Source organism: Amblyomma mixtum, chromosome 8 (genome assembly GCF_055824585.1).
Source record: "Amblyomma mixtum isolate Tamu chromosome 8, ASM5582458v1, whole genome shotgun sequence".
In the NCBI taxonomy this organism is placed as follows: domain Eukaryota; kingdom Metazoa; phylum Arthropoda; class Arachnida; order Ixodida; family Ixodidae; genus Amblyomma; species Amblyomma mixtum.
Genome location: NC_143019.1, coordinates 122,127,841 through 122,134,219, shown reverse-complemented (window position 1 = coordinate 122,134,219; position 6,379 = coordinate 122,127,841). Strand labels below are relative to the sequence as shown.

Genomic DNA, 6,379 nt, shown 5'->3' with positions numbered 1-6,379 from the left:
CCTCCCCGGTAGAGGGTTCGTTTCTTTGGTAAGTGCGAGATGGCGCCACGAGTACCAGTGCTGCGAAGTCTTTCGGTTTTGGTTTTTCATCGCAGCAGACAATGGCGATTTCCAAATAATTCTGACCGAATCAGGCGAGTACCCCACCTAAATGAATTATAAAACAAAACTCACCACCAAATGCAGCCTCTGTGCGAAATTGTAACTGGAACAAACGCGCGGTTATGCCGAGATAATTTTTTTTCGATTTTCTCTGATTTAGGCCAAAGTCGGTACATGTACTACACATACCTATGCCACATACCTACGTGCACAGCCAGAAAAAAATTAACTTGTTTGCAACGCCACCAAGCACTTGCTTTGCATTCGTCATGCAGGATTATTGACACTGAGACTTGAATTAAGCCAGAGCTCTGTGTTAAACATCAAAACGCATAGATCCGGAAGTGCTATTCTACTTGTATTCTAAAATCGCATCAGCAGAATATCTGTCAGGATGGCCGAGCGGTCCAAGGCGCTGCGTTCAGGTCGCAGTCCGGTCTTCCGGGCGTGGGTTCGAATCCCACTTCTGACACATTCTTTTTTTAATTTTTAATGATTATTTTTTTAGGTAATTGCGCGAAATCGTGTCATGGCTGCCTTCGTGAATGCTGTGTCCTATTAGAGCCTTCACACTTGTCCCGGCTGGTCTGTGCAGCCAAGACTTGTGCGCCCGACCTGAGGCTTTTCAATATGAAGAAAGCGCACATCATGGAGCACATTTTCGTTTCCTTCGGTAGTTTATTTCGTCCTTTTGTTCTTATTCAAGCTCGTATAGTCGTCGGCGCGCTTATAAATTCTGACCTGCATCTAGTCGGTCGTTGCATTGCTTGCTGTGACGCATAGAAAAACCAAATAACAAATCTACTTTAGGGGTTATCGTGAAGACTAACTCTTTTGGCTTTGGTATGTACAGGTGAATAGCAACCTTTGCCTCCCGATTCTTGGCCGATCCCCCAGCATCTTTTCAAAGGCTAACAACAACAACAACAACAGCTGAAAGGTTGAGAAAAAAACGCTGTGATGTCTGCATTCATTATGCGGCGACCCGAGTATATTATAGCCGCTTTTCAAGGCAAGCGTGAGCCGCGGCTCACGTCGCCACATTTCCTCGGACACTTTCCTCATTTTAGTGAACTCTTCACCCAAAAAAAGCAAGGAGCGTGTGTTGACCGCGCACAGACGGAAGAGCTTCCTGGCCAGGTTCGACGCCCTTTGCGGGCGCTTCGTTCCGCGCCCCACAGATGGCACGAGGCGTCCTGCTCGGAAACGCGCTTTCAAGTCGACCCCGCAGCCGACCAGCGTCGACGTCACAGTCTGCGCGCCGCCATATTGGCGAAGGCCCGACGATATTTTTTTTTTATGCCACTCGCTGCCGTCGCTGCAATGGTCTCGGCTCCGAAGGGCAGGTGCTACTCTGTTCGCCCTCGCCGTTTCTGAAGAGAGGAAAAAAAGAGAGCAGGGACGACCCGAAAAATTGTGCTCGGTCTGCGCTCATCGTGCGTGTTTTGGTGCGAGTGTGTGTGTGCGCGTTGTCGCCGCCGTGCTTTTTTCTTCTGGGCGGCTGGGAAAGCTAAACGCCGTCGCCACTGTGGATTGCCGTGGCGGAGCCGGAGAGAAAGAGGAGTCTTTAGGCTTACGCCTCGACATCGGCTCGCCGCTGCCCGCTGTCATCGGGACGACGCCGGTGCCTCGAAGCTAGCCGGTGAGTAGGCGATCGCACGCGGTGCCCGATCCTGCCCCGTGCCTGGCTGCGGCTTTCCTCGAACCGTTGAATCCAGTGCCCGGCATGGAACGAGCGCGTCACGCGGGCCCACGTTGGACGCTCGCATCGCATCGCTGGCCGCGGTGCCTTGCATGCTGTCGCTCCTAGTTCGACTGACACCTAAACGATTTCGTCGCTTCTGCGTCCACATAAGAACCGCATGGTCGGCAGCGATCGCTGCGCGATGTCCTCGCCCAAGCGTTTCGGGCGAGGCTATGACTCACGCGTTGTTACCGAGAGCGAGAACTGACGGGACGGAACAGCGGTCGGACAAAAAGAAAAGGATGAATGGTAGAAACAGCGCAGTTGTTTTTCCAAGAGCAACGTGTAGTTGGTTTAATTAGCCGCATCTCGTGACGACCTGAAGAGACGTAAAAGCGTCGCGCTGTTGGACTCGCTATGCGATCGCGGATACGTGGGTTTGAGACGTCGCCTTTCGGGCGCCGGTTTTGCGTCTTTCCCAGGCTTGCGCGGCATTGTTCTTCGGCGCACCCTTGCCCATCAAGTTCCCGACTGGTCGTCGGGGAGCGTCCGGCCGCCGGGGCCGAGCCGTTTTGTTGGCGTCTTGCTCGGCCGAAGCGGCCTTTCGAGCTGCGTCTCTGACCTCCCGTCACTGCGGCCTCGCTCGGCGAACAGCTGATGGCGGGGCGGTGCCTACTGGGACCTGTATTCTCGTTGCCAGAAACGATCGAACCGTCTGTGCGAGTTCGCGGTGGCCGATCGAACGGTCTCTTCGACGAAGCGAGGCCGTAAAATCGTTTTACGCCTGTAATGACCGATTGGTCTAGCTCTCGGGTGACGTCGGCCGCAGAAAACGCCGCCGTCTGCCATTTTGTTGGCGCGATTTTTGTCGCGTTGATGCCTCCGCGACGCTTCCGGGTATGCGTTGGTTGCTTCGGTGCATTCCGAAGGATTTGGGGAATACTGAGTATTTCAATTGATGTGCCCGTAATGCCGTGTTAGGGCTTTTCTTCTATTCATTCATTCATTTGCCTGTGGAGTAGCGATGTCAGTTAATCCTTGTCATTTTTTCAATTACTAGCTAGTTGGATCTGCCAAGAATGTGCTTCTTGACATGCTAAGCATTTGTATGCCTCTTGTTTGTAATGTGTAATTGTGACATGTGTACACATGAAAACTGGGAAACTTAAAAGCTGATAGTTAAAACTGAACTTCGTGTTAGCGTCGATGCAAAAATCTCTGAGGTGGTGCCTGGAGTGAATACTTGACAAGTGCTGCATGGATGATATGACAAGCACTATGAATCAAACGTATCTCTACAAGCATATGAAAAGAAGCATTGAAAGGATCCACTTAAGTGTATAAAGTAGGATTTCGAGAATTCAAACTGAAACGATCACTTCTAGATATTGGTGGAAAGGTCCAAAGCCATCGCTGTTTTGTGGACAGATTTATTTCCATCACCACTGCGATGGATACATTGTTCGAAGGTTCTTGCTTTTGCATGTCAAGAATTTCTCATTGATGTAAGTCAGATCACAATTTTTGACTAGACAAATCACCAAGGCTGAAGGCTCTAAAGTTAATTTCCTGTACAATCCCAGATTGGAGTAAACTAGCTGGTCACTAAGGTTGCTGTTTCCTATATCAGCTGGTACTTGGTACTTTGCACACTCTGCAAGAAGCATCCGCATATGGCAATGCCGTCAGATAAGGTATATTTTTTTGCTGCATTAAACTAAATCAGGTGCCGTGATTTCTTAGGTTTTTCCACAGGGTGAATTTAATACTTCTCTATAGCAGCTGCTGCCTCCCATTTCAAATGCACTACAACTCTTGGTAGGATGTAATGCCCAATTTGAATCAATGAATACACACCTATTTTTGAAATGCTTGGTTCCTGCTCTGCACTTTAAAAAGAAGTTTTGTTTTGCATATATGTATGCTCTGATGATAAAAATCCTAACTAGTGTTCAGTTGTTATAGAACCAAAAAATCACATGAAAGGTATTCTGACTGGATTACCCACTTATACTGCAAAGTTCAGCGTTAGCACAGGCCTAAGGCCTATTAAGTATTGCCGATTCGAATTTCGATGAAGGCGAAATTCTAGAGGCCCGTGTACTGTGCGATGTCAGTGCACGTTAAAGAACCCCAGGTGGTCGAACTTTCTGGAGCCCTTCACTACAGCGACCCTCATAGCCTGAGTTGCTTTGGGACGCTAAACCCCTATAAGCCATAAACCATGTAAAGCACAAAAGGCACTTACACATGAGCTCTTGTGAGCATGCTTTGGCCAGACTATGTAGTTCCTTGTGCACAAGCCATTCAGTCTGCTGATTGATGAAAAGGTGCATGAACTTGATGTTACATTTGCCCTTCTTATTGCTTTGCACCCAGAGTTAAAAGCTCACAAATATAAAATTTTTCATTGATGGTGTGTGCACATATGATAAGCACCATTTTAGGATTTCATAATAAATGATAATTATAATTGTTCATTACATAGCGGTTGGGGATAGGTTTGGCAGGGTGTTTCCACTTCTGTTGATGCAATCAGTGTTTTTTCATCACCCGTCCTGAAAAGCCAAGTTTTCACCAAAGTTCTCTTTGTTTCTCTGACTGCAGGCCTTTTTAAGCTGTGAGGCCACTTTTAAAATGCAATAGTTAAAAAAAAATTCAATTTGTTTCATTAAAATGCCAAATTATGTTTCTAATTAACACTATTACACAACTACGGCCAAAATTGTAACCCCCTGCGCATCTCGTGAAGCCTGAACTAAATGCTTTCCAGCCAAACAAAAACCAGTCTTGCATTTTTAGTTATTTTTCTTCATTCTTCAGTTTAGACTTATAAAAACTGTTTCTTACGTAAGTGCCTATTCTTTGTTGTATTTAATGAGAAAATACTCACGAAAGGAATAAAAGACTATTTGAACACATTGGATGGCTATTTCAGGATGCGAAAAGTAAAGTTTGGTTTGTATGATGGCCCTACTCCGCCATCGCCAATAAGCAGCGCCCACCAAACGGGCAACTAAGAAGGCTCGGACTTGAGCTGAAAAGTAAAAGTTATCTCTCTCTCTCTATGATGGCTTGAGAGAAGCCAACAGCCACAGAAACCAAGGAGCGCAGGGGATTTTTTAATTTATTTTTTTTTGTGGTTTTGATCAAGTAAGAATATTACTGCCGCTTAAAGCTAATTGATTAGAAAAGCAGAAGAAAAAACAACCACATGCCGCCGGTGGGATCCGAACCCACGACCTCCGAATTACGCGTCCAGTGCTCTACCTCTGAACTACGGCGACGGCTGTCAAACCTTCTGCTTTCGGGGGTATTTATGTTTTACAAATAACCTAACCTTGAGAGTGTTCATCAGCGCCACCCACGTTCGTAAGTGGCGGACGTGTAACGTCCTGAGTTACCGCTGGTGTGACGTAGAACGTCATCGAACGGCGAGGGTGGAAGCTGCGTGAGAACCCTCTTATGCTTCCTATGGCGTCAAGGCTGCCAGAACCGGGGCCCTCGCTAAGCAATTAAGCAAACAAGGGAAGGGGAATGAGGGGCTCGTTATAAATATGAGTATTTAAACAATGCTATCAGTGGTATGCTGGATGTTTTGAAGCACATTGGGACCTGGTCTGCAGAGAAAGCTTGCTTCACAGGTGACCAACAGTGTTTTAGTGAAATCGTCCTTGTATTCTGATGCAGCGTAAACACAAGGAAAAAAAAGTTAATTGCCACATGAGCAAGATCAAGAAAAGCAAGATTAAGCAGGAGCAGAGCTACAGATATGGTGCATTTTAATGGTCCTGCAGATTGGTTAATGGAACTTTTGGTTACTCCTAATCTTTCTCGTTTTTCTCGAAACTCACTTTTTTCTTCCCATTCCTTCGTGCACGAGAAATCCTAACTTTATCCAGTACAAAATTTTTTATTGAAGCCTTTTTTTACTTGTTTCTTGCATATCTAGCCGTGCACTGAACCACAAGAAGTAAAGTCGTATTATTTGTTTTCGGAGCACTGCATTTTTTTCTTGGCTGGTGCCTGTACAAAAACCGTTGTTTCAAGACATTCCACTATTTCAGAATGACAGGGAATGGTATCGTAATTATTTTCATTCTCTGCACAGCTCATGCTTTTATGTATCTGAGGGCAATAAATAGATGCAGGGTGCAAACTGAACTGAGGACACATACACTGCATCGTTCCCTGTGGAGCAAAACAGGCTGCAGTGGCTAATGCTTCTGTGCATGCGGGCAATGTATTGAATCCTGGCCATGACAGCAGCCAAATTGCAGTGGTGGTCAGCTGTAAAAATGTCTGTGTGCTGTTCAATGTCCGTGTTCTTCATAGCAAGAGCACCAAGTGGTCAGTAATAATCCAGAGTCCTTCGCTGCGGCACCTGTCAGTTCTCGCGCATCTTCACAGCCTTAAACCCCCGAAACCACCGTACCACCACTATTTGCTGTAGGCTGATGGCATCTGTTCATTGTTTGTTGCGTCCAGTATTTCGCGAATAGTGTGCATATGTGTGTGAGAAAGAGATTTCCATAGTTTATATTTTCATGTTTCATGAACAAATTAAAGAGAAGAAGTCTGACTGAGTGATGT

At 46.5% G+C, this 6,379-nt stretch overlaps 1 protein-coding gene and 1 non-coding gene across 2 annotated transcripts in view; both read left to right on the top strand.

Moving 5' to 3' along the window:
• The first annotated feature begins 490 nt into the window (after positions 1 to 490).
• TRNAL-CAG (transfer RNA leucine (anticodon CAG)) lies at positions 491 to 574 on the top strand. Its single transcript has one exon. It is a non-coding gene; the product is annotated as a tRNA-Leu (tRNA).
• A 768-nt stretch (positions 575 to 1,342) lies between these two features.
• Klc (kinesin light chain) overlaps positions 1,343 to 6,379 on the top strand; it is a 105,074-nt gene continuing 100,037 nt past the window's right edge. Inside the window, exon 1 of the mRNA XM_089555049.1 lies at positions 1,343 to 1,744. The gene's annotated coding sequence lies outside the window, so the exon portion shown is untranslated. The remainder of the gene's footprint in view (positions 1,745 to 6,379) is intronic.